Source organism: Eubalaena glacialis, chromosome 3, assembly GCF_028564815.1.
Source record: "Eubalaena glacialis isolate mEubGla1 chromosome 3, mEubGla1.1.hap2.+ XY, whole genome shotgun sequence".
Taxonomy (NCBI): domain Eukaryota; kingdom Metazoa; phylum Chordata; class Mammalia; order Artiodactyla; family Balaenidae; genus Eubalaena; species Eubalaena glacialis.
In genome coordinates this window covers 169526147-169544630 of record NC_083718.1, presented here as the reverse complement: position 1 = coordinate 169544630, position 18484 = coordinate 169526147, and the positions used below count along the sequence as shown (strand labels likewise).

The 18484-nt window shown below is 54.5% G+C and overlaps 1 long non-coding RNA gene across 1 annotated transcript; it reads right to left on the bottom strand.

Moving 5' to 3' along the window:
* Nucleotides 1–10273: 10273 nt before the first annotated feature.
* On the bottom strand, nucleotides 10274–11636 carry LOC133088780 (uncharacterized). The gene is made up of 3 exons (XR_009700544.1): nucleotides 11527–11636; nucleotides 11159–11243; nucleotides 10274–10339 (listed from the first exon to the last, which is right to left on the bottom strand). It is a non-coding gene; the product is annotated as an uncharacterized LOC133088780 (long non-coding RNA).
* Between the last annotated feature and the right edge of the window lie 6848 nt (nucleotides 11637–18484).

The following is an 18484-nucleotide window of genomic DNA, read 5'->3' as shown; positions in this document are numbered from 1 at the left end:
CAGCCGTCAGCCCCGCCTGAGTAGGGGAGCCCGGGGACAGGGGCAGGGTGGAGGAGGCTGGGGACTCTCCAGCTGGAGTCTCCTGCCACTCCCCCTAGTCCAGGCCAGGGGGAATCCCAGAGTCCTGGCTGGCCCCAGTTGTGTGTCTGGCTGCCTGCCCTTGGCCCCAGGAGGAAGGGGATGGGGGCTGGAGGAAGCAAAGTGTTGCAAAAGCAAGGCTGTGTCCTGGACAGCTCAGCACGTCCCTCCCTTGCCCCCTCCCTCCTACAAGTATGGCCTCCTGGGAGGCCTGAGGCTGTGAGGTGTGGAGACACCCCAGGGCCTGAGAAATCAGGAACTCCCACAGATCTGACAACAGAGGGGCGGGGAGGGCTGAGGTGGCTTCTACACACCAACTCATTCCTGTAGCCTCCATCCCCACCCCCACTCTGAGACTACAGAATACTCTCGGCTTCATTAGCACCCCCCATTTTACAAACTAGGACACTGAGGTTCAGAAAGGGGAAGTGACATGTCCAAGGGCACATAGCAGATACCAGTAACTGAGGGTAAGAAAGAGTTTGGAGAGACCTGCAAAAAGGGGCTGGGGGCTGTAAGGAAAGTCCTGGAAGGAGTCTCTGTTGAGATCTGGGGCTGCCTGGTCAGCGTGGGAGGCAAGAAGAGCTAGCTTTGGGGAGAGGAAGGGGCACTATGCCCCACTGCAACTCACTGACAGGACGGTGACTTCTCTACCCACCGCCACTAAGGGATGGACGTTGTGACCCGCGTCTCTGTCTCGGCCACAATAGGGAGCCCACAGTGCTGCCAGGCGCGGCCCGCACCGGCTGGCAGGGCTCAGATGGAGGGTGTGTGAGTCCTGGAGGAGTTGGAGTCCGAGGTTAGGAGCAGATGCTAAGGCTCCCGATTTCCAGGCGCTGCCCCGTGGGGATGAGAGGCAAATCGCCTGGATGATTCCAGGAGGACAGAGAAGCATCAGGGCTAAAGGACCCCGAGTCCCCAGAGACCCAGAGGGAGGCTGGTCCACAGGGGAGCCCAAGCGTCCCCCACCAGACATCGAAGGAGGCTGGGGAGGGGGCACCTGGGAGCTGAATCCCTCAGCAAATCCAGGTCCCAGCCGAATCCGGCTTCTGGAAGAGGGAAGAGGCTTAGGATGCTACGGGTGTGAGTGGGGGTGGTATAGCAGACCCCACGCCCTCCTCCATCCACACTCGGCTCCTTCCTCCCCAGCTGCTGCCCGCCCAGACAATGCGCCCATTGTTCTGTATCTCCAGGGGCCTGTGTGCAACTGTGTGTGTCTGTTTTTCTCTGTGACTGTGTATTGCTCCGTATCTGTCTGTGTGTGAGAGAGACTTTGTGACTCTGTGTATGTGTGTGTGTGTGACCAGGTGTGTACTTTTGTAGTTGTGTGAGTCTGCATCTTTGTTTGGCGTTGTGTATTTAGGGTGAGAGAGGGAGCCTTGGTGACTCTCGATGACTTTCTGAGTCTTTCTGGGTATGTGCCTGTCCGTCCTTGAGGTTGTGTTGGTGACTGTGTCTGGCTGTGATCGGGTGTGTAACTATGAGTTATGTGCATAAGAGAGTGGCTACTTGGTGTTTGTGTGAGTGGCTGTGTGTGCCTCAGCCAGTCAGGTCGTGATGCTCAGGACCTTTGAGATGTGAGCTTTTGCCCGGGCAGAGTGGCAGGGGAAGGAGGAGTGGGGAAGACAGGGGGACTCTAGGATGGATGGGGGAAGCTGCAGAGTCTAGGCTGTTTCGCACATTCCCCATCTGTCCCAGTTCTCCAGTAAAGGCTCAGACGCTGGTCCTGGCCTGAGATGCTCCTAGTCCCCATGGACAGACGGGAATGGGACCCGGGGAGAGCACTGGGTGGGGCTGAAGGAGGGCAGAAGAGAGCACCGCCTCATCGAGAAGGCTGTGGGGACACTTTGAGGCCTCTGAGGAGGGCCCTGTGGTGGTGATCAGGTTAGACGCGAGGTGAGGGGTGAGGGCAGTATCTTGTCAGAAATGGAGGATGGGACTTCCTAGGGGAGGGACCAGCATATGCCAAGGCCTGGAGAGGGGAGGAGACACCAGGGGATGGCCAGGTCCCAGTGGAGGCCTCAGGAACGGTGACTTGGCACAGCACAGTTCCCAGCCCCAGGGTCCCCATCTCCTTCCAGGGAGCATCAGCTGGACTCGGAGACCTTAGTTCTGGCCCCAGGTCTGCCTCCTGCTTTAACCGCAAGCCAGTCCTCGCTCCTCTTGGGCCTCAGTTTATTCATCTGCACAGTGACAGCTTGGCCTCTGTGATTCATACTCATGGAGACTGGAGTTCCTCCTGCTCCTGCATGGCAGAGTGTCAGCTGTGAGTCACGCAGGGCCCCTGCCCTCAGGGCTTTCCTGGCAATGCCTTACGAGGAAAAGAAAGAGCCAGAGCAGGGTCAGATGAGGGGCCTGTGGGGGGGCGCTGGGGATGGAGGAAGGGCTCCGAGGGCACAAAGGGGAACAGCAAATGGTTTGTATGGGGTGGGGATGAGGGTAGAGGCCTTGTCTGGAGCAAGATTTAAGGGACAGGATCCTAGGATTTGGGGACTGGCTGGTACCGGGATGGGGGTGGGGATATGGGAGTGATGATGTTGTAGCCCACATTTCTGTTTTGGGTGACACCTGCCAAAATGGATCCATGACTGAGATAGGGCATCAGAGGAAAAACAAACTTGGGAGGGAGTTGCTGAATCTAGCCTTGCTGAGTTGGAGGTGCCCAGGGAATATTTGTGGGGGACATCCAGGAGGAAGTCTGAAGTCTATATGCTTCAGCACATAGACATGTGATCATGTTTCCTGAGCCAAAGGCCAGGGCCCAAAGGCTAGGGTCTGGCTGGTGACCTTAAAGGGATAACAGATAGAAGTTTTCAGTCAGAACTGACCCCAGGAAATCTGGATCTCTGGTTGCTGCTAGTAAGAGGGTGACTGGAGCCAAGCAGTGCATGAGGTCACCCAGGAAGTCCCCGGGCGGTGGGAGCTCTGCCACTGGTGGGGCCAGCAGCAAGAGAGGGCCCCAGGAAGGGAGCCAGCAGGGAGGAGGAGGAAAAACCCTAGAGGACAGAATCATGAGATCCTTGACCACACGGGAGAGTTTTAAAAAGGTAGGAATGGGGACTTCCCTGGTGGCGCAGTGGTTAAGAATCCGCCTGCCAATGCAGGGGACAGTGGTTCGAGCCCTGGTCCGGGAAGATCCCACATGCTGCGGAGCAACTGAGCCCATGCACCACAACTACTGAGCCCGCGTGCCACAACTACTGAGCCCGAGTGCCTAGAGCCTGTGCTCCGCAGCAAGAGAAGCCACCGCAATGAGAAGCCCGCGCACCACAACAAAGAGTAGCCCCGGCTCGCTGCAACTAGAGAAAGCCGGTGCGCAGCAATGAAGACCCAATGCAGCCAAAAATAAATAAATAAAATAAATAAATAAATTTATTTTTTTTTAAAAAAGGTAGGAATGACCAACGGTGATAATAATCATAGCTGCCAGCATTGATTACATGCCTATTGTACGCCAAGCCCTGTGCCAACTGCTTTCCATACGTTACCGCGTGACCCGGTGAGATGTGTGGCATCATTGTTCCCCCTTACAGAGGAGGACACTGAAGCCCAGGGAGGCGGAGTGTTTATGTGAGCAGAAGAGGAGGAGGTCAGGACTCAGAGGAGCGTGGCCGTGCTGGGTTCAGCTGGAGGCCTCCTCACAGGGTCCTGATGCTTCCGATTTGGGAGAAGCAGTTAGGGATGTCGGCAGGGAGAGGCAAGGCAGCTGCAGGGCTGGGATCCCTGGGACTTGACTCCCCAGCACCCTGGGCACGCTGGGTTCTGGCTTGTTTGTCAGCAGGACCCAGGTGTGCAGCCTTCCTGCCAATCCTGGGCCTTGAAACTGGGTCTGGATACTGGGGCACCTCAGGGGCCCTTCACTGGGACCCACCATCCAACCAGTCACCACGTCACAGAGACAAGGGATTCTGGAAATTCCCTTTCAGAATTTTAGGCCACCCAAACCTTTCATTTCTCCCTTTCCCTCCCTCTTCCCCTGGTCTCTGTGTGTGTGTGTGTGTGTGTTGGGGGTGGCTGTGCAAACTGGACAGGACCCAGCCACTATCTAATAGAGCTGTATCTCTGGGGCTCAATTTCTCCAATAGCTAAAGGTGTGTAATCCCAGCTTGCCTGCCTATCTCCCCCAGGCTCAGTGAGGTCACCAGAAATTCAACCCAGTTATTCTGGGCTGCCCTCAACCTCTCCCTTCCTCTCTCCCTCCCCTTTCCCTAACTTTCAGTTTCTTTTCAGATCCTGGGTGCCTTTGGGAGAAGAGGTGGCCAAACCAGTGGGATGTGGACTGCTAACAACTTTCCAACCAAAACCCCCCATTTAGGGGAAGTCCCTTTAAAAGGAAAACTGAAACTCTCTCCTAGTCCAGTTCCCAGTCCCACCCTTTCCTCTCCACACCGCTCAGACCTTAACCCATCACCTCTCCCATTCAGCTTCGTCCCCCAAATGATCTGGATCCAGACTACAGCTACCTTCCAGCTTTGTGACTCTGGACAAGTCCCTTCCCCTTGCTGAGCCTCGCAACGCCCACTCTGTAAAACAAGGACACCAGGTGCCACTTCGAGTTGTGGCAAAGGGTTCAGTGAGGTACTGCTGTGCGGAGGCAACTGTAGTGGTGAAGAGCTGGCTCCGTCATATCCCAGCGGTGTGGCTTTAGGCCCTATCTGAGCCTCAGTATCCTCATCTGTAAAATAGGAATGATGATCATACCTACTGCTCAGGGTTATTGTGAGACAAATGACCTAGTACCATGACGTAAAGCCCTGAGAACCAAGCACTTGAGGCGCAGAGCACGCGGGAACATTCAACAATGTTCCCAAGTGCGATTACGTGAAATGCTGGGCAAGGGCCATTCCCTTCCCTTCTCCTCCCTTCCTGCCCTAGGGAGAGGAGGTAGGTGTCTAGGACCACCCTGGGATAACCTTGCACCCCCTCCATCAGCTTTCTTCTGGGGCAGGTGGTGGAGGACTGTTCTAAGGATGCTGAAGTGTTCAGAAGGGAAATTTATTTGGCTCAGTCAATTCCTTAAATGGTAAAGGAATCTGCCTCTCCCCTGAACCCTGAGGATTTTCTTTCTTTCCTCTCACACCCCAGAAGTATCCCCCGGGGACCTCCTTTTCGTGACTTTTCCCAGAAAAGACATACTCTGGACCCCCCTCCAATGCACACGTCATCTGTCTGTCTCCTCCCAGCCTCTCACATTCTCCTTCCCTCCCGTCTGTCTGCGCAGGGAGGCTTTACATCCCAGGGACTGGCCCTCAATGCTCCATGTTGTGGCTCAGAGAGATCGGGCTCCCAGCCTCACTTCCTTCCTCTTGCTCCTTGGCCCACTGATCTTTAACTCTCCTGACTTTTTAGTTCCTCAGAGCTGAACCTCTCCCACCCCAGGGCCTTTGAACAGGCTGTTCCCTCCGCCTACAGTGTCTCTCTCCACTTCTCTACTTGCTGAATTTCTACTCTTCTCTTAAACCACTCCTGAGGACTTTCCAGATTCCCCAGGAGGAAGGTGGTGGCTCTCCCACCACCCGCTCCACACCTTTGGGCTTAGGGTTCCCACCACTCGGTTTCCCAAACCAGGAACCTGGGCTGCATCACCAGGCCACCCCCATCAGCTCATCATCCCCTGTCTCCACCTCCATAACTGGCCCTTCTCACCTGGACCTGGGCCATTTCATCAGCTTTCTCACTTGTCTTTCTGCACAAGTCTAGCCCCTCTAGCTGTTTTCTGCCTCAGGGTCACTTTCCAGTAGAGGGTGTTCAATAAATATCTGTTGACTGACGGAGTAAATGAGTGAAGGAACGAATGAAAGAGTGACAGAAATGTAGAATCAAGCATATCCCCCTTGGCTTTAAACCTTTCCATGGCTCCCTACTGCCCTCAGGACAAAGTCTGTGCCTTATATTTAAGGTCCTCCCTGTCTGATTCCCCATAGCGCACTCTGGGCTTTTCCCCAAGCCGTACCCCGTTCTCCTTCCTGCATTCACGTAGCATTGTCCTTCTTCCCTGCTATGCAGCAGGGAAACAAGATGGGTTGTTGAAATAATCCAGGCAAGTGATGATGGGGAACCTGCACTAAAGAGAGAAGGGAGAGTCAGCCAACACCAACATTTCCTGAGCTAGACTCTGTCCTCAGGACTCGGGACTGCGAATGTAGCCTTGGAGCTTAAGTTTGAGATGACTATTAGGGTCCCCGTGGAGACATCAGGCTGGCAGTTAATCGATCTATGAGCCTGGACTTCAGAGGAGAGCTTGGAGACCTCCCCCAATTTTTTTAAAAATAAATTTATCTATTTATTTATTTTTGGCTGCATTGGGTCTTCGTTGCTGCGTGCGGGCTTTCTATAGTTGCGGAGAGCGGGGGCTACTCTTTGTTGCAGTGAGTGGGCTTCTCATCGTGGTGGTTTCTCTTGTTGCGGAGCATGGGCTCTAGGCGCACAGGCTTCAGTAGTTGTGGCACACAGGCTCAGTAGTTGTGGCTCGCGGTCTCTAGAGCACAGACTCAGTAGTTGTGGCGCACGGGCTTAGTTGCTCCGCGGCATCTTCCCGGACCAGGGCTCGAACCCGTGTCCCCTGCATTGGCAGGCGGATTCTTAACCACTGTGACACCAGGGAAGTCCGGCCTCCCAAATTTGAAGCCACAGGACTGGATGGGATCCACCGAGAGGAGCAGCTCAAGAAGACAGTGCCGGGGGCTCTCCAACTTTGAGACTCTGGGTGGGGAACCAGCAGGGGCATTCAGCTCGTGGGCAGAGAAAGGAAGAGAACCAGGAGCAGGGGTGTCCTGAAGGCTGCTCAGGAGGAAATGGCTTCCAGAAGGAATGCGTGATCTGCCATGTCAAATGCTGCTGAAGATGGAGGAAGACAGAGGGGGAGAGGTATAGGAGGGGTCCAGGGGGCAGAAGTGACAGGTCTTAGCAAAGGACTACGGATGTCGGGAGTGAGGAGGAAGGACCGAGGATGGTGCCTGAGGGTCTGGCTTAGGAAATGTGTGGAAGGAGGTGCCAAGCCATACAAAGAAGGCCTAGGGAGGAGCAGCGGGGCACCATGGAAAAGGAGAGGTCAGCTTTGGACAGGTTGAGTTGAGGTGCCTTTGGAATGTCATTAGGATCTATGCGTCTGGAATGAAATGTGTGTTGGAGAGAAAAAGAGAAGATCCCCCTGTGTGTGTGTGTGTGTGTGTGTGTGTGTGTGTGTGTGTGTCTGTCTCTGTCACTCTCTCGTCTATCCTTTTTTTTTTTGGCTGTGCCACGTGGGATCTTAGTTCCCTGACCAGGGGTCAAACCCGTGCCCCCTGCATTGGGAGTGCGGAGTCTTAACCACTGGACCATCAGGGAAGTCCCTCTCCTCTATCCTTTTCTATGTGTATTTATGAGAGAATCTATATGCTGACCGTTATGAAATCTCTATCTCCAGCCCAGATCTCTCCAGAACTCTGGCTGCCCTTGGAGATCACCCCAGATGTCCCACAGGGACCTACAAGACACAGAAAAACAGGCTCAGGACACAGATTAGAAAGGACAGAGTTGGAGGTGAGATAAACCAGGGAAGAGTTGATCAGACTGGTCCGGACAATGGCAAAGGTGGCCTGAACTAGGCAAGGGCAGAGGGCAGAGGAGATGAAGTGCAGAGACATTCAGGGAGTGGAGAGCACCAGAGATGGGGGCGAGGTTCCATGTGGAGGGAGAGGGGCTAGAGGAGGAAGGGAGATGGCTCTAGGGGTCCGCTGGGTGTGGAGAGTGGGGGCAGCTGCCCTGCAGTCACCTGTTTATGTGACTGAGACCCCTCCCAACAGGGCAGGGGAGGGGTCATAAGTGGGTCTTACGGAGTGGGGAGGGGGCTGCTGTTGACCACAGTGTGCATGAGTCAGGGTGGACACCCGAAGACTCCTTCCTTTAGCCATCGGTCCTCTCTGCCGAACCCCTGCAGGGAGGCATGAGTGGGATCCACTCCCAGCCTCAGTCCCAGGTAGGACCTGCGAGAGTGTGTAAAGGGGAACACAGGGACAGGTGCTCAGGGCCTTGGACCTAGTTGAGGGCCAGAGACCACTTGTTGCCCACCAGAGTGGACTCTGAGACCCTGGGAGGGCTCTAGGCTTAGAGATGCCACGATGGGACCACGTCCCTCCCTTGCTTTAAACCTGTCCATGGCTCCCTACTTCCTCTTGGAGGATGTCCACCTCCTTGGCCTGGCCTTCAAGGTCTTTGAAGCTGCAGGCCCAGCTAGCTTCATCTTAGGCAGGCCCACCTGGCTGCCAGTCTCACGGTTCTCTCAGCAGGATGACCGCTTTGATGATACCATTTCAGGCTGCAAATCACCAAGCCTTTCTCCATGCTGCCAGTTCTTCTTGGATTGCTACTCCCTGTGTAGGGCCTGCCCATCTGTCAAGACTCAGCTCAAGGTACCCCTCCAAAAGGCTTTCTTGATCTTCCAGAGGAGTCACTGTGCCCCAGACAAACTAATGTCACCCTCTGTGGCACTTTACTGAGCTGGCGTATGTCTCTGCCTTTCTCTTTCTATGGCCTGTGAGAGTCTGGGGAGCAGGAACAAGTCGGGTTCACCCAGTCTGCCCCATGGGGGGTGGTCATGGGTGCAGTGGGACATTCAGGGATGGCTACAGAGGCCCTCCCAGCCCTGTGGGTTCAGTCTAACTCAGTGTGTGTGGATGGGGAGAACAGAGATCATCATCCCCCAAAGTAGGGAGAGCCAGAGAGCAGTGAAAGCTGCTTTGTTCGGGCAGTGAAGGGCGGAAACATGGAGACGCCAGGGGAGAGGGCAAAGGCGGACAATCTTCATCCACTGAGAGGGGACACAGGACTGTGCAGTGTTCCCAGGCCATCTTCCTGCTCATCCTGGCTTGGCGCAAGTTAGCCTCGGGACCATGATGAGATGAACCTGAAGCCTGTCTTCCCAAATCCCTGGAAAACAGACATCCATGACACTCCTCTGGGACCTGGGGCACAGGTTGTGTAGCTGAGCACCCTAGACTGTCTGGGTTCTCGTGCAGCTCTGCTGTGAACTCGCTGGGTGTCCTCCGGCAAGTCATTTAATGGCTCTGAGCTCTGATCAGTCTCCTTATCTGAGAATAATGGGAATAACAATGGTACCCACCTCAAAGGGTTGTGATGAGGCCTGCGAAGTGTTAGCATAATAACTGGCTGAAAGTAAATGTGGAATAAATATGAGTTGTTAGGATTATAACTATTCTATCAAGAGACCTGGGTTCTGGTCCCAGTTCTGCCATGTTTTCCTTTCTGGACCTGCCTGAGTTTCCATCTAAAAAATGGGATGTTGAAGGATTAAATGAAATAATGGATGTGGCAGAGGCTCCTAAGATGAGTGATGGTCTCTTTCCCTCTGAGGTTCACCTCCCTGGGGCTGCAGAGGGGTTGTCACCTCCACTCTGTCAGGTCTTTACTGGGCTCTCTGTCCAGGCAGGATCTGCTGCCGCAGGGCCAGCCCATCTCCTCCTCTTGGCCCATGAGGCAGAATGAGAGGAAAGGGCTGCGGTTGCCCCAGCAGGGACTGTGGTTACACAGGACGAAGGACTTCCTTCCAGACTGCAGGATGCTATCCTGGGAAGGAGCCAGAGATCGTGGGACAGAGGCTACTGAGGGGAGGGATTGCTTCCAGGGGAATGTCCAGACTAGGCTGGTTAGGCCAGAGTGGGCCAGTGGAGTGCATGAGCTCAGCAGTGACCTCACTTCCAGAGAGCCTGGAGAGGCCTTGTTTAAACCTGCCCCATGGCTCCCAAGATCACAGAGACAACAGACAGAAACAGAGACATAGCCAAAGGGGTATTCCGGGACAGACAGCCAGGGGCAAAGGGCCACCCACGAGACATATGCATGCTGTTCCCTCCACCCAGAACACTCTTCCCAGGTCTGGAGTGGCTGATCTCTCATCCTTCAAGCCTTGATTAAGAGTTACCTCCTCAGACAGGACCTCTCCGCCAACCGATTCATTCATGCATCTTTAGTGAGCCCCAGTTATGAGTCAGGCACTGTTCTAGATCTGTGAACAAGACACAGTCCTTGCCCACTCCATATAATGTAGCACCTGGCCCACCTCGATCGTCTCAAACAGAGCACACTGTTTATCTCTTTTTTTAAAAAATATTTATTTATTTATTTTGGCTGCGCCGGGTCTTAGTTGCGGCACTCAGGATCTTCGTTGTGGCATGCGGGATCTTTCAGTTGCGGCATGTGTGTTTCTTAGTTGCAGCATGCATGTGGGATCTAGTTCCCTGACCAGGGATCGAACCTGGGCCCCCTGCATTGGGAGCACGGAGTCTTACCTACTGGACCACCAGGGAAGTCCCCATATCTCTGACTTCTTTTTATTGTGGTCTTCCCAACCAGAATGTAAGTGCCATGAGGACAGGGACTTCAACTGTTCCTTTCACCAATGTGAACTCAATGACTCAGAGTATAAACCTGGCACAACCCTCTAAAATAGGCCCTTGATAAATATTTGTTGAAGAAATAAATGGACACAGAGACCAGGGATAGACAGACACACAGAGAAAAAGAGCCATGCTCAGAGGTGATGCAAACATTCAGAGATGCCCCAAAATATGAAGCACACACAGACACACACAGGACAGTGTCCTTCAAGCAGGCCGCTTCCCTTAGGTCATTCAGTTTGGTCATCAGGCCTGGGGCTGGGGTGACTCCTGTCCTGGGACCGACCCAGTTGGTGCCCAAGGTCATGACCTATTCTGTTTCCCACACTCCCTGCGCGGGGCACCAAGTTGGCATTATGTTTGAAGAGCCCTCTTTGGAACTCTACTTTACTCCTTTAGTTGTCTTTTGATGAACAGAAATTTTAATATAGTCGAATCTGTCAATTTTCCAAAAAATGTTTGTGGTGGTTTGAGAAGGGCAGGGATGAATAACCCCGAAGAAACCCACGCCCGGCCCGCAGGGCCTCTCTCACTGCGGCTCAACCCCTCTGGGTCCTCGAGCCTGTAAGGCAGGGCGGACCAACCTCCTGCCCGGGTATCACCCTTTCCCCACCCCAACCTCCGTCAGGCCCCGCCTCTAGACCCGCCCCTCCGAGATCGCGCCCTCTTCTGGCCCCGCCCCTCACCGGCTCTCACGGGCGCAGGGGAACTAGATGTCTCTTCCTCTTGCCCAGATATTGGTAGTTAATATTCTGCCACCGGTGCTTCCACCTGGAGGGAGGGAAAATTGGGCCGACAGGACGGCGGCAAGGCTCCCCGCTCCCTCTGGGTCTACGTCCGCTTCGCCTAGTCCCTTCCGTGGTCAGCCGCTTCAGGCCCCGCCCTTCCAACCCAGTTCCGCCCACTCCTCCCGCTCCTAGGTACAGTCAAGCCCAGCCTATGCAACCCCTGTCCGACCCTCGCGTCTGGGGATCCGCCCCTTCCCACAGACCCCTCCCCTGCCGTAGGCACCGCCCCTCCCTCCCAGGGCTTCCGCCCCGCCCCGCGCGCTCACATGAGGTGCGGGCGCGCGCCGTAGCAGTTGGGCCAACGCGTCGAGGGTACGTCCGCCAGCCTGGTGGCACCCGGCAGCAGCAGCAGGTTGCGCGCCGGCCAGCGCCAGGCGGCGCCCGGCGGGCGGCGGCGCTGCGGGCTCAGCCAGTAGTCGCCCAGGCTGCGGTGGGCGGCGGGCGCCGGCATGGCCGGGCCCCGGCAGCCCCAGAAACACAACTCCTGGTCAAGGCGGTGTGGGGGCGTGGCCCGGGGGCGCCTGCGGGGTAGACGGGCAGCGGTCACCCCAGGAGGCACGACGGGCGGGGAGTAGGCGGCCGCCTCGTGTCAGACGCGGCGGCGCGAGGGTCGGGGTCACTCCTGGCCCATGTAGAGGGGCGGGGAGGGGGATTGGAGGCCCCCCTCGGGGCCTTCCCAAGGATCTGGACTCCTCCTCCCCCCCAGCTGCCAGACCGGGGCCCTTCATCGCGCCGGCACCCTCCCCCGGGCCCCCTCACCGAGAGAGACGAAAATTCACCACGAAGTGGGCAGTCTCGGTGAATAGCATAGTGTCCAGTCCGCCTGGCCCGGCTTCGGCCTCTTTAATACCTGCTGGGACTTGGAGGGGGAGGCCTGAAAGCCCATAGTCCCCCGGGGCCCCGCTGTTTTTAGCAGGAGGCGTCAGCTGGCAGAGCGGGGTGGGGCAGCGCCAGCCCCTCTGGCGGGGTCTAGTCCGTGGTCTGTCTTCAGCTGCTTCAGTGGGAGGGGGTTGGTCACCAGTGCTGGAGGATCCCCTGAGACCCTCCTCCCCCAGGATCAGGGACAGAAAGGCAAGGACAGGCAGAGGCAGCAAGAGGGGGCCCAGGATAGGAAGGTCAGCTGCCGTTTGGATAAACCCTTCCTTATTTCACCCAGGGGCCTCCAGCTTCTGCTTACACACCCCTGATGGTGTGTTCAGGAAGAAACCACACCTCAAAAGGCCTCACTGCTCCCGGGCTTAAGAGCCTCCCACCTCTGCCCCCATGGCCCTTACAAGAGCCTTTCCCTTGCTCTGGGGCACTCTTAGATATCAGAGGCAGTAGGCTCCTCAGCCAACCTCTAGTTCAGGAGTTCTTATCTGGAAGCCAGGAATGAGTTTGTGGAGACTTAGGAGGCCCGAAACTGTTTGCAAAGTTCAAACACACATATATTTCTGGAAGGAAGCTAGAAAGGGTCCCTGACACCTCCCCCAGCCCCACCCCCCAACCCTCCCGCCAAAAAAAAAATTAAAAGCCCACATTTTTTGCAGAAAGGAAAACAGTTTCAGAGAGGGGCAGAGAAAAGCCAGTAGTAGGACCCAGGCTTCCTACTACTCTGCCCATCCTTACAAAGGGTGAGACAACCTCTCTGTGCCCTCATCCTGCTCAGAGCATGGGGTTCCGGGCTCAGAGCCCAGGCTGGGCCCTGCTGCCCCACCCTCTGGGGATCCTGAGGAGCATGCTGGCCCCGCTCCCTTTCTCACACTGCCTGTTTGGGCTATTTCCCCCCAGTGACTCACACTGGCTGCTGGGGAGAGTGGGCAGCTGTTCTGAGCCCCCAGAGCCCTGTACGGCCCTGACTTGCCCCCCGCCAATTGTGTGGCCATATTTGGGGGTTCCACCTCCTGTTTTCCCTCCTTGGGGAATTTCCCTCCTCTCATTCCTTCCTCCTTTACCTATTTCCAAGCTCTCCCTCCCTGATGGCTCCTTCCCAGCAGCAAACAAACAGGCTCTAGTCTTTCCTATGTTTGAAAAAGAAGAAAGCCCTCCTTCGACCCCAGGTCCTTCTCCAGCTCCCCTTCACAGCCAACATTCTTGAAAGAGTTGTGTACACACGTTGCTTCCACTTCCTCACCCAACCCCTGCAGTCTGGCTTCCTCCCCCGCCATTCCACAGGGACAGCTCGTCAAGGTCACCACTGACCTCCCTGTTGCTAAATCCAAGGGATGCTCGTGAGTCTTTATCTGATTTGACCCCTTAGCAGTGGCTGACTTTGACACAAACACTCCCTCCTATTTGAAACACTTTTGTGCCCTTGTTTTTCTGGACACTGTGGACTCTTGATTTTTTTGCTATTTATTTGCAACCATGTGGTTGCCACCACATGGCAAATTTCTCATCCTTCACTCACTGCCTAATCATGGGTGTTCTTGGGCCTTCTACGGTCTGTCCCAGGGGATCTCATGGGTTCCCATGCCTTTGGTGCCCACCTGTGTCAGAGACTCACTTCTCTCTTTCAGCCCAAGCCTCTCTTCCCTGCCCAACACCTATCTCCTGGCCCCGTCCCCCTGGATGTTTCACCTCACAGCAAACATGCCCCACACCTACCCTTCCTCCCATGTTCCCCAGCTTGGCCGTTTTCTCGGTTGCCTGAACTGGAAATCTGGGCTTGGTTCTAGACTCTTCCCTGTCCCTCCCTTTTCATATTCAAGCAGTTGTGAAATCCTGTCCTCTCCAGGATATGTCTAAAATCCAATTGCTTCTCTCCATCTCCACTGCTAACACCTGGTCCAAGGCCCCATCGCCTTTCACCTGGGAGGCTGCAGCAGCCTCCTGAATGATCTCCCCGCTGCTACTCTCAATCTCTTATGTGGTCTGTTCTCACAGAGCAGCCAGCGTTGTCTTTCCAAAACGTGAATATGTCCCTCTTCACCGTGTCTTCAGCACCACGTTCACTCGTGGCACAGACAAGTCCCAGGGCCAGGGATATTTCCCACCGCCATGTCCTTGTCTGGGTAACTGCTTCTCATCTCAGTTCCAGTGTCGGTTCCTTAGGGAAGCCATCCCAGATCCCCCAGCTGGCTCTGCTATTCCTTCTCCTCTCAGTGCTCAGCCTCTCTGTAGACCGATCAAGCAGTCATTCACTAGCCAGTCTAATCTGCAGACATTCTACCAACTCCTGAACCCTTCCATTCTAGGCCCCGGGATGTTAGGATGAATATGACACAGCCCCTGCCCTCCGTGAGTCCATAGTGTAATGGGGTAAACAGGCATTCAACAGGGATCAAGGAAGAGATGAGTACACAGTGGGACAAGCAGGTGCTATGGGAGGGGAAGGACAGGTGGTCAGAGGAGGCTTCTTTGAGGAGTGACAACTGGTGGAGATCTGAGAGGTAAGGGGGATGGGAGGAGGCTATTCTAGGCAGAAGGAACAATGTGCTGAAAGGTGGGAAGAAGGTTTTGTGAAGAACTCAGGGGTGTCCACGTGGCTGGACAAGTGATGTAAAGAAGCCATTGATGAGATTTAAATAGGAGAATTACATGGCTGGGTTGTGGTCTTTATAGAATAATTCTGGGCTAGAGGAATCAAGCAGGGAAGGAAGCACAAGACCAGTTAGGGGGCTGCTGGAGTAATCAAGATGAGTAGCGATGGGGGTCTGATTCAGGGCAGTGCGGTGGAATTGGAGCAGAATAGACTGTGGGCACCAGAGCTGGGGATTGGAGAAGAGAGAGGGAGTGAGAATGATTCCTTACCCCAAGGGCAGGTGGGGAGAGGACAGTGGGAGCTGGGACACCCATATTCCTGTGGGGTCCAGCCCACTGATCTACCTCGTGTTAGGTTGCCTGAAGTCTTCCCACGGCCCTCATCCCTGCTTTCTCCTAGAGGAGCAGGTGGAGTCCCGAGCGTTAGATACCTGCTAAGGAGGCCTAGGAGGAGGCGGGTGGGGGGAGGAAGGGGAAGTTGGGTCAGGGTCCAGATGTGATGGGGTTGCAGGGAAAGTGGCATTGGGGTTTCCTCAGAGTCTGGAAGCTCCACTGTCTCTGGCTTCACCTTGAGACCCCCCAGTTCTGAATGCTCAAACTCAGGGCCCAGTCCTTAGGAGTTCTGGGGGCCTTTTAGGGGCTTCAAGTCTATATCTGAGAAGCCACAATGCCCTGACAAGTCCCCAGGACTCTAGAGAGTCGCTAACATCAGTGTGCACTTCCCACGAGCTGGCCCACTGCCTATTACCTGCATGATCCCCTGCAGTCCTCACATTAACCCTCGGAGGCATGTAGCTTACTATCCCCGTTGTACATACTAGACTTCCATGGTTAAGGGACTTGCTCAAATTCAAACAGCTAAAACGATGCAGAAAGAGGATTTGAACCAAGGTTTGACTGACATCAGAGTCTGTGCTTTTAACTCCTGTGCTATATTAAGCCTGTCGACCCCTTGGTTGATTGGCTCAGTAAAGGGAGGAGGCTTTGTGGGGGATTTGCTTGTGGTTGGGGTGGCTGCCCCCTTCTCATATCAAGCGATGGGAAAGTGTAGCGCTGACGTCAATTGTTGCCATGGAGATATAGCAACCCTTTCCCTGCCATCTCCATGGTAACCTGGGGGGGGTCCATCTGTACTTCGCCCCCTCCTTCTAAAAGAGGGTCCCTTAGGGAGGGGCTGTCTAATAAGGTGTCTGAGAGAGAAGTCAGGGAAGGCAGTGATTCAAGTATCCTCCTTCCCCTGGGCCCCTCCTCATTCCTCAAGCTGAGAATGAGGCTGGGATGAGGGGGTCCTGCCTGGGGGTCTGGGGAAAGCTTTACCCTCTAGGGTGAGGGAGGCAGTTCTGCCTTTCCCACCTGGGGATTCCCCTGGAAATGACCACCCCCCCCACCCCCCCACCAAGTTCCTCAGCACCTGAGCAGGACTGCCAGGAACTTGGCAGAGGGAGGCGAGAGAGATTCCCCAACCCTCTCCAAGGCTGGGCATCACCCAGCCCCTGGGGACACGGCTGGCTGGCTCTCTGCTGCCCCTTGAAGCCAAAGGTAGGAGCAGCAGCAGCCTCTCTTGCTCAGTGCTAGTGGTGCCCGACATTCCTGCCTGGTGCTCTATGTGCATGACTTTACTGAAAGCTTCCACCAGGTTTCATTAGCCCTATTTTACAGATTTGGAAATAGAGACTCAGAGAGGCTAAGTATGTAGCCCAAGTTTGCACAGCTAGTAAATGGCAATCAGGACTCAAATCTAGGACTAGAGTTTAGGCCAGTGACTTTTCCAGGGGGAAAAAAGGAAGAAGCAACAGAGAACATGATGGAAAAGGAGAAGAAAAATAGAGTGAAGTGACCCAGGTTGGAGCCTGTCATTCTCCCTGTCACCTACAGAACAAAGTTCAAACACAAGGCCTCCCTGATTCAGCTTCTCTTCTGTTAACTCATCCCTGGATCCCTTGAATTCTGAGCTCTGCAAGGGCAAGGGATCTGTCAGATAAAGGCCTGGGTTCTCAGCACCTTTTGTGGCCCAGGTAGGTGTTGGTGAAAGTTGATTGAACTGAGTTCCTTGAAATTGTCCTCCACTTTTCTGCCTCAAGGCCTTTGTCCACAGTGTTCCTTCCACCTGGAATGCCCTTTCCCCTTGCTCATGGCCATTCTAGAGCTACGTAGCCCCAGGGTCTGGCCCACTGGCAAGGTGTTTGTCTGTATTCTTTGCATCCCCCACTAACCAAGCATACGGGAGGTAGCAGTAAATCTTTTTTGTTTGTTTGTTTTTCTTTTTCCTTTTTTGGCCACGCCACACAGCATGCGGGATCTCAGTTCCCTGACCAGGAATTGAACCCGTGCCACAGCTGTGAAAGCCCGGAATCCTAACCACTAGGCCACTAGTAAATTTTTTTAATTTTATTTTATTTTTAAAATTAAAAAAATTTTTTTGGCTGCATTGGATCTTCGTTGCTGCATGCTGGCTTTCTCTAGTTGTGGCGAGCGGGGTGAGCAGGCTTCTCATTGCGGTGGCTTCTCTTGTTGTGGAGCATGGGCTCTAGGTGCATGGGCTTCAGTAGTTGCGGCACGCAGGCCCTAGAGTGTGTGGGCTTCAGTAGTTATGGCATGTGGACTCCGTAGTTGTGGCTCACGGGCTCTAGAGCGCAGGCTCAGTAGTTGTGGCGCACAGGCTTAGTTGCTCCGCGGCATGTGGGACCTTCCCACATCAGGGATTGAACCCATGTTCCCTGCATTGGCAGGCAGATTCTTAACCACTGTGCCACCAAGGAAGTCCCAGTAAATCTTTTTTTAAAGGAAAGGAGTGTCAAGAAGATTGGAGAAAGGAAGTGAGGGAGATAAGAGAGAAAGGAAGAATGGGAAGGATTCAGCATTTGTGGGCTGGCAAGGTCCATAGAGATCACTGGTGCTTTTTTTTTTTTTTTAAACTAGTGAGGAAATGGGCCCAGAGGGAAGGGATTTGCCTCCCAGCAGGTCATTGCTAGGCCATGTGAGTTCCATGAGGGTCAAGGCCCATGTCTGTCAGGTTCATCGCTGAATCCCCAGTGTCCTGCACAGGCCTGGCTGGTAGACTTGTATTGAATGAAACAGGGACAAAGCCTGAAGGAGAACCCAGTCACACAGAACTCCTGGTCACACTTTCTAAGGCTCCTCATTGCCTTCAAACTGAGTTGTTACACTGGCCCCTGCCACTCTCTATCCCTTTTTTTCGGGCTTCTTTTCCTCCCGGGGTACTTGATCTTTACATAAGCTGTCTCTGCTCCTGGAATGTTTTTTCTCCATCATTACCCATTATTTTCTGGTGATGCTGTCAATCACCTGGCTGTGCTTGCATCTCAAGTGTAGGCTTACCTGTGGCTCAGCCTGGTCAATTGTAGTCTCCCATCTCCCTGACAGTGGTAATTGGCCCAAGGAATGTGCATGTGATTTAAGAAGGGCCAATCACTGGCCTTCCCAGGGATAGGTATACCTAGACTGGGAGAAAGCAGGTCTCCCTTCCTGGGATTTTTAAAATTTTTTAATTTTTTTAATTTAGGCTGTGCCGGGTCTTAGTTGCAGCATGCGGGATCTTTAGTTGTGGCATGCGGGATCTTTTGTTGTGGCATGCGGGATCTTTTAGTTGCAGCATGTGGACTCTTTAGTTGCGGCATGTGGTCTTCTTAGTTGTGGCATGTGGACTCTTAGTTGTGGCATGCATGCGGGATCTAGTTCCCTGACCAGGGATCGAACCTGGGCCCCCTGCACTGGGAGCACAGAGCCCTAACCACTGGCCCA